The 6875-nt window shown below is 31.2% G+C and overlaps 1 long non-coding RNA gene across 1 annotated transcript in view; it reads left to right on the top strand.

The window, feature by feature from the left end:
• The first annotated feature begins 1063 nt into the window (after positions 1–1063).
• LOC143229100 (uncharacterized) overlaps positions 1064–6875 on the top strand; it is a 13683-nt gene continuing 7871 nt past the window's right edge. The window contains exons 1-2 of the long non-coding RNA XR_013015665.1: positions 1064–1562; positions 2757–3019. This is a non-coding gene — a long non-coding RNA (uncharacterized LOC143229100). The remainder of the gene's footprint in view (positions 1563–2756; positions 3020–6875) is intronic.

Here is a 6875-nt window from a genome sequence, read left to right as displayed (position 1 = left end):
TACGGTCAACATCTTTGATTAATTTGATTTCCATCCAAATTAATACAAAAGACTAGATACTATGTCTAAAAATTATGAAAAACATTCCAATAGGGTAACTTGGTCCGGCATGGCCAAGTGTGTTAAGGCGTTTGACTCGTAATCCGAGGGTCGCGGGTTCGAATCTCGGTCGCACCAAACATGCTCGCTCTCCCAGCCATGAGTGCGTTATAAGGTGGCGGTCAATCCCACTATTCGTTGGTAAAGGAGTAGCCCAAGAGTTGGCGGTGGGTGGTGATGACTAACTGCTTTCCCTCTAGTATTACACTGCTAAATTAGGGACGGCTAGCGCAGATAGACCTAGAGTAGCTTTGCGCGAAATTCAAAGACGAAAACAAACTTATATCTGCTTTATACTCACGGCCAACATCTTTGATTAATTTGAATATTTTCATCCAAATTAACACAAAAGACTAAAAACCATGTCTAAAAGATTATGAAAAACATGTCAACAGAAGTAACTTTGAACTTCTGTTATAAAATAGCTGTGTTTGTTTGTCTTGAAGCGAAAAGATACAACACTTTTATTCATGCTCACATAATTCAGTAACCCATAACATACTTTGGGGGGAAGAGGAACTCAAACTGTACTTAATTTCAATTAAAGTGTTAATACCAATACCAGCCGACTTTTGAATACATTTTTCTCAAGTGGGTTTTCCTCATCATGAATCAGTACAACGATTTCTTGCTGGTTTCATTTCCATAAATTTTCTTTCTAGTGTACAGTATTACATTGTAAATGGCCCCTATCAAGAACCCGTACAACCCAAATTAAAAGGACATCTGTATTAGTTTTATATTATGATTTTATTTCCTACAGATACAATCGTTCCGCTTTAGCTTCTGCAATCGTAATTAACAGAAGCAGTGACTGAGGGGTTTTCGGTTGGAAACAAGTTGTGTAAAGGAACTGCTGTATTATTTCGTTTCTGGATATAATAGTACATGTTTTTCACATTTTTAAGAGATAAAATAAATTTTTCATACATTTGGGTTGGGTTTTGACAGCAAATATAATTAAGCAAAAATAATAATTTTTAATGTTAATTCCATTATAATATCTTACTTCTCTTTTTATAAGACGAAATATCAATATTTTTTAGGCTTCTTGTTCTTCACTAACTTTCCGAAATTCTTTTCTCTACGTTTAACGTTGCTAAGATACTCTGTAGTATAATCAGTATTGACGTCATTACTTGAAAGTCATTGTTAAATTCTACTAAGTAGATGTCCAATCACAGCCGTAGAAAATATGCAGGTGACAATACACATATGTTATTTTTTTAATGAGTGTTTTCCCACAAGACATTAAAAGAAAAAATTGGATAAATATTAACAAAGAATTGGGAGTTCGGAATTTACCCGTTACATAACATGCTCGCTCTTTTATCCTTACTAGTGTGTATTCTTTCATTCAAAAGGACGTTATAAAGTTATTAACCGCTCAAGAGTACGAGTCAAGTACTTTAAGTCCCAAGATATACCAGGTCGCTACGTACTAAAGAAAATTAGTGACGAAGGTATACGATTTTATGTAGGAATTATATAATTGGAGAAGTTAGAGGTAATGAAAAGAATTGTAGATTATGTGAAATGGAAGCAGTAGTCAGAGGGTAAATAATTTATTAATATGAAAGGGATATATCATATGACAGTGACTTTCAGGATGATAGAAAGAGTGCTATTAGTATTAGAGTAAAAAATAATGAATTTACTTGTTATGAACCTATTATGTTGACAAACAAATTTCAGAATTTGGATTCTGCATATGAACTGTTGGAGAAAATGAAAACAAAAGGATCAGAGAAGGATATGGAAGTTGTAGGTGATTTATCGACAAGATATATGGTTAGAATAATCTGTTGGTAAATGAGGACAAAATAATTAGATTATGCTATGTGGGAGAACAGGTGGAGAGTATAACCAAGAATTAACTGTGTAAATGAAGTTATAAGTAGGTCACTAGGGTTAAATGTTAGGTTTAGGTTTCAGTAAGTAAACTGTAAGGATGAGCAGACTGACTGGACTTGTATCGATCAAGTTCATCGGAAGAAGGGAGCTTTTTGGAATGGGTGGTTTACATTTAAATACTGTAGCAGCTGGCTTGTTTTCTAAGACTATTAACTCAGCTATAAGGGAGGTTTAAAACTAAAACTAAACAGTGGTGAGGGCCAGAAGAAACTTAACACAAAAAGAATAAAAATTTAGCACTAAAGTTAGTACAGAAGTAGTAGAAAAGGATAGACTTGATTGTTACTGTTGTAATGCTAGGAGTATAAGAGAAAAAGTATATGATTTTGAAGCACTGGTATTGGAAATAAATTTGGAAAAATTAGTTCTTCAAAGGAGATGTTTGTAAATGATGTCCATAAATTTACAGAAAAAAAATTCATTAGAAATTTTGGGTAATTCTTTTAAATTTTAATTCTAAGTTGAAAATTGGCAGACACTTTAAAAGTTTAAGTTTACTAGGGATTGATTAGACATAACTGTTCTCATCTTTGTTCACAACTAATTATTTTGTGAACATCATTTCATTTTTATGAAATTTTTTTGCTACTGTGTTGTCTTAATGGATTACACTGACTATGTTACGAGTTTTCATTCTTCTTCATGGTTTTCCTTTGTCTGTAAAGAAACAATGTGTGGATGATGCTTTCACTGAATCTTCATTTTTCCAGAATCTAAAGAGAGAAACATCTTTTCCTTCACAGGGCCTGGAGATCAGAGTCAGTTAAAGACAGTGTGGCCATATCCATCCTATCCTGCAAGAGTGATGTTATTTTGGAAATAGTTCTGTCTAAAATGAAGATCTATATATATGTACACATCCAAACCTCTTTAATTACTTCAAAAGAATATTGAGACTGTAAGTCTTCTGATATGGTATGCTTAAGCAGCTAAACAATTCTTAATCTTTATTTACATTCACTTCTGAATATCCTGAAGTAAATGTGACAGAAAGGACATAAAGCAGGTATGGTTAAGTGTTATCAACTGAGAATTAGTACACTCTGTTATTAGGGATATAATAATGTATAGAAATGTGATGTAACATTTTATAAAGTGATACATAATACAGTTATGAATATTGTAAAATATATTTTAAATTTTAATCTCCAATAGCTGTTTACCTATAAGTCATAAAATAAAAGATTTTGTTCCAAAATATGATACTTACGGTTATTTTTTGTCATTTACAGATTTACTTGTCTTACTGTTCCACGAAAAGACAGTTACTACAATTTCATAAAATACATGCCAATCTAAGATCACTCATAAATTAAGTATAATGAGCCCCACAGGCACACAAAAGTTAATTATTCCAATTAGTTTAAGATCGTAATACTAGCCCATGAACAGAAGTTTGCTCATTTATCAGGTGAAGTATACATTCACAATTCAACAAGTATATTTCATTTGTAACTATTAAAATATGATGAACTTTGTACAATTGGACAAAAGATGTACCTATATTAAAAATTACTTAAGTTTCTATATTTCATATGACTATGCAAACATAGATTAACATTAAAAAAAATTAAAACAAGTGCATAATAATTTAACACTACTAATATACTTTCTATTCTAAGAACCTATATGCAAAAGCAAAAAAACACGTTACACCAACCCACTACATCTGCCATTCCCAGGCACAGTAATTTCATTCAGAACCTAAGTACTGGAATACAAGACTATTTTGATTTCTTCTTTGGTATGTACCCATGAGGGTACAAGGACAGAGCAACCACAACACTGGTGAATTCATTATATTTAACCCTCCAAACTGGCCATTAGATAAGAGGTAGTTTCATTGGTCCTCCAGTCATTTCTGAGAAATGTATAAATATGTTGAGAAAACATCTAGGGGAAAGATATTTTAAAATGGTCACCTTGCATAACTTGATAAGTGCAAAACATCCAGAACTGGAATATTTCTGGTCAATCAACATGTTTAAGCAAGTTCACTGACAATATGGTTAACCTTTCTTAACCTGAATATGACCTAGGAAGGTCAAAACATTGTTCTCTCCTTATCAATAAAAGTATTAATATCCATACCAGTCATACAATATGGCTAAAGTATTGGTAAAAAGTTGTTATTGGTTTTAAAGAGACAGATAAATCTACAAAAAAATCTATCAGTGTGAAGCTGAACTGTGGAGGAAATTATCGCAATGTGACTTGTACATCTGGTGAATCTGTATGGAAAGTGAATGCTGCTGGAAAATATTGTGTATATACTAAAATGCCTTAAAAAGTTAAGACTTGTGAAATGCTTTAGTGTATTAGATGTAAGTGACCAATCTTAATATGCATTACCATTGGAGGCTACTTATAAAACACTAGATGTCTATTTTGATGACTTGATATTTTGATGTTCACAAACATTTTTATTGTCTGTCCAGTCCTCTATTAATTTTGAGTAAAATGTGTGCACATTTGTTTTAAACTTCCAGTGAGTAAATAAGTAGGGTATGTAGCAAATAAGTGAATTTTCAACTATGTTATAGCAGAAGACAGGCTTCATAACATAAACAGTTTTGAAATGGTACTATTTGATTTATGAAAACACACACACACACACAAGGCTTGACTTATCAGTGTTAATGATTCAGTATTATCATTGTTAATGAAAATAAAATATAATGTGAAAGTTTGAAACTGTATAGATATTGTGGATAGAGATGAAAACAAGGTATGGTAGTGTTTATAGCAAATACGAGTTTTCGCACTTGTGCTGCTTTAGCTTGTGAAGTTCCATGGTTTACACCAGTAATAAATGATGTAGGTTTTTCTGTAAATCAGTCTATTCAGTTTTGTTTTTTCTGTGAAGGCTGTGTGATTTTCCTTTATATTATTTCTAAGATTGTTATTCTGTGATTTTAGTATAGGAGTTATCATTTTATTCTATATGGCCAACCTCTGCCTTTGGTCTATGAACATTCTGAAGTTAAATATGAAATGAAGATCAAATTTCATTAATACAATTAAACAACAAATAAAGCATACAATATACTCAATCAAATGAAAATAAAATTGTATTAAAAGTTTCTTTTATATGCCATAGTTTCATCTCCTGTAGACTTAGGGTTAACAAGATTGTCTTTTGTTTGTGAAGGGATCTATGAGGCAAGAAAACTGAAAACCATTGCTGTATAGACTTAATTATAAAAACTAAAAAAAGTCTCCTTAAAGTAATACAGATATATTGGCTGTGTTTCTGAAATTTCTTTACTTTTTTGCATATCACTTAGATGTGAATAAATGCAAGCAGTTATACAGCAACTGAATTTCTATATTTGCATAATAATAATAAGTATTAAAAGCTTAACAGTGTATTAAACTGTCTGAACAGTGCTCAGTTATGATGCTTAAAACAAAATGTTATGTTTTATCTCTCAGTCATTATTTCTCTTCCCATAGTTGTGTTACCACAAAACAGCCTGTTTGTTGGTATTGATTTATACTTGAATTTATGCAATATGTTAAAGTTGGTTGAAATATTATAAAAATAAACAGGTGTCATTAGTGATGCTAGTGTGCTTATTAACAAATTCCTTACATGCATTAAGATTTTTAACAAAGTTGGTAAGGAAAATCTGCTGAAAATGTGACTCAGGTTTCATTTCCTGCACTTAAACATTTTTTTTTAATGATATTGCATGTCTTATTACACATTATAGAAACAATAATTATACAAGTAGGCTATGAAATGGCTACTGAAAGACATAAATCTATGTAACAGGTTCTTTCTTTTGTAAATTTTATATTTAACTTGTTTCATCAGCAATCCTTCAAAAAATTATGGCTTTGATTATATTGAAAGAATTCTAAAGTATTTAGTTCATAAAGTAATTCTGTAAAGGCATAAATGTTTTGTCTGAGGATTCACCAAAATAATATTTTAAAAGATGTTTTCATACATGCGTACACACGTGTACACACAAGGTTTTTACTCTCCAGAATTTCTTTTTCAGTGAAAGTATGACATTAAAGATTACATGGTTTTGGAAATATTTTAAACTAGAAATGTGCAGGGCATAAACTTTGTGGCTTCAAAAGAACAAAGTACTAAGATTAATATTTCATGAATTATTAATTGAAGACTGGACATTTTAGTTTACTATAAAGCTTTAAAACTTAGAATTAAAGAAATTCAAGCACCTTTTGGAAACAGAGCGACCTTCTTATGAAGTGAAAGGTAAAAGCCAATCATTCAAAGTGTAAAGATTTCATGAATTATCAATCATAATTGTTTAAAATTGCTAAAAATATTTTACCAACCATTCAATGGCATGATCCTTGATACATTTTGAAAATTTTGAGTTAAATGATACTTTGTGTGTGTGTGTGTGTGAGTGCACTTTAATTGTGTCTGTTTGGATTATTCATTTTTGCCTTATCTTTGTGTTTGACAGCTTTTTGTTACATTTTGTTTTGAAAAAAAATGTGTGCCAGTTACATTTTTTTTATAATGTCATCAGTAAAGTTATTATATGTAGTTAATTAAATTGTTTTGGTGTCATTTAGTTTTCTCATTTTAGCAACTGAGCTATGCCTAGTACTATAATAATTGTTTTGTTTTGTTTGGTAAAGTACAATGTTTTTATTTTATTTATTATAATATATTAATATAAAATGACAATGTGCCATACTGATGTTATTGCTGTCAAGTCATACAGTTCATTTATGTAATGCTAAGTTCTTTAGCACTGGCTCGGCATAGCCAAGCATGTTAAGGCTTGCGACTCGTAATTGAGGGTGTGGGTTCGCATCCCCACGCGCCAAACATGCTTGCCTTCCCTCTAGTCTTACACTGCTAAATTAGG

This window comes from Tachypleus tridentatus, chromosome 10, assembly GCF_004210375.1.
Source record: "Tachypleus tridentatus isolate NWPU-2018 chromosome 10, ASM421037v1, whole genome shotgun sequence".
In the NCBI taxonomy this organism is placed as follows: Eukaryota; Metazoa; Arthropoda; class Merostomata; order Xiphosura; family Limulidae; genus Tachypleus; species Tachypleus tridentatus.
The sequence above is the reverse complement of the archived record's forward strand: the minus strand, read 5'-3'. Positions and strand labels throughout refer to the sequence as shown.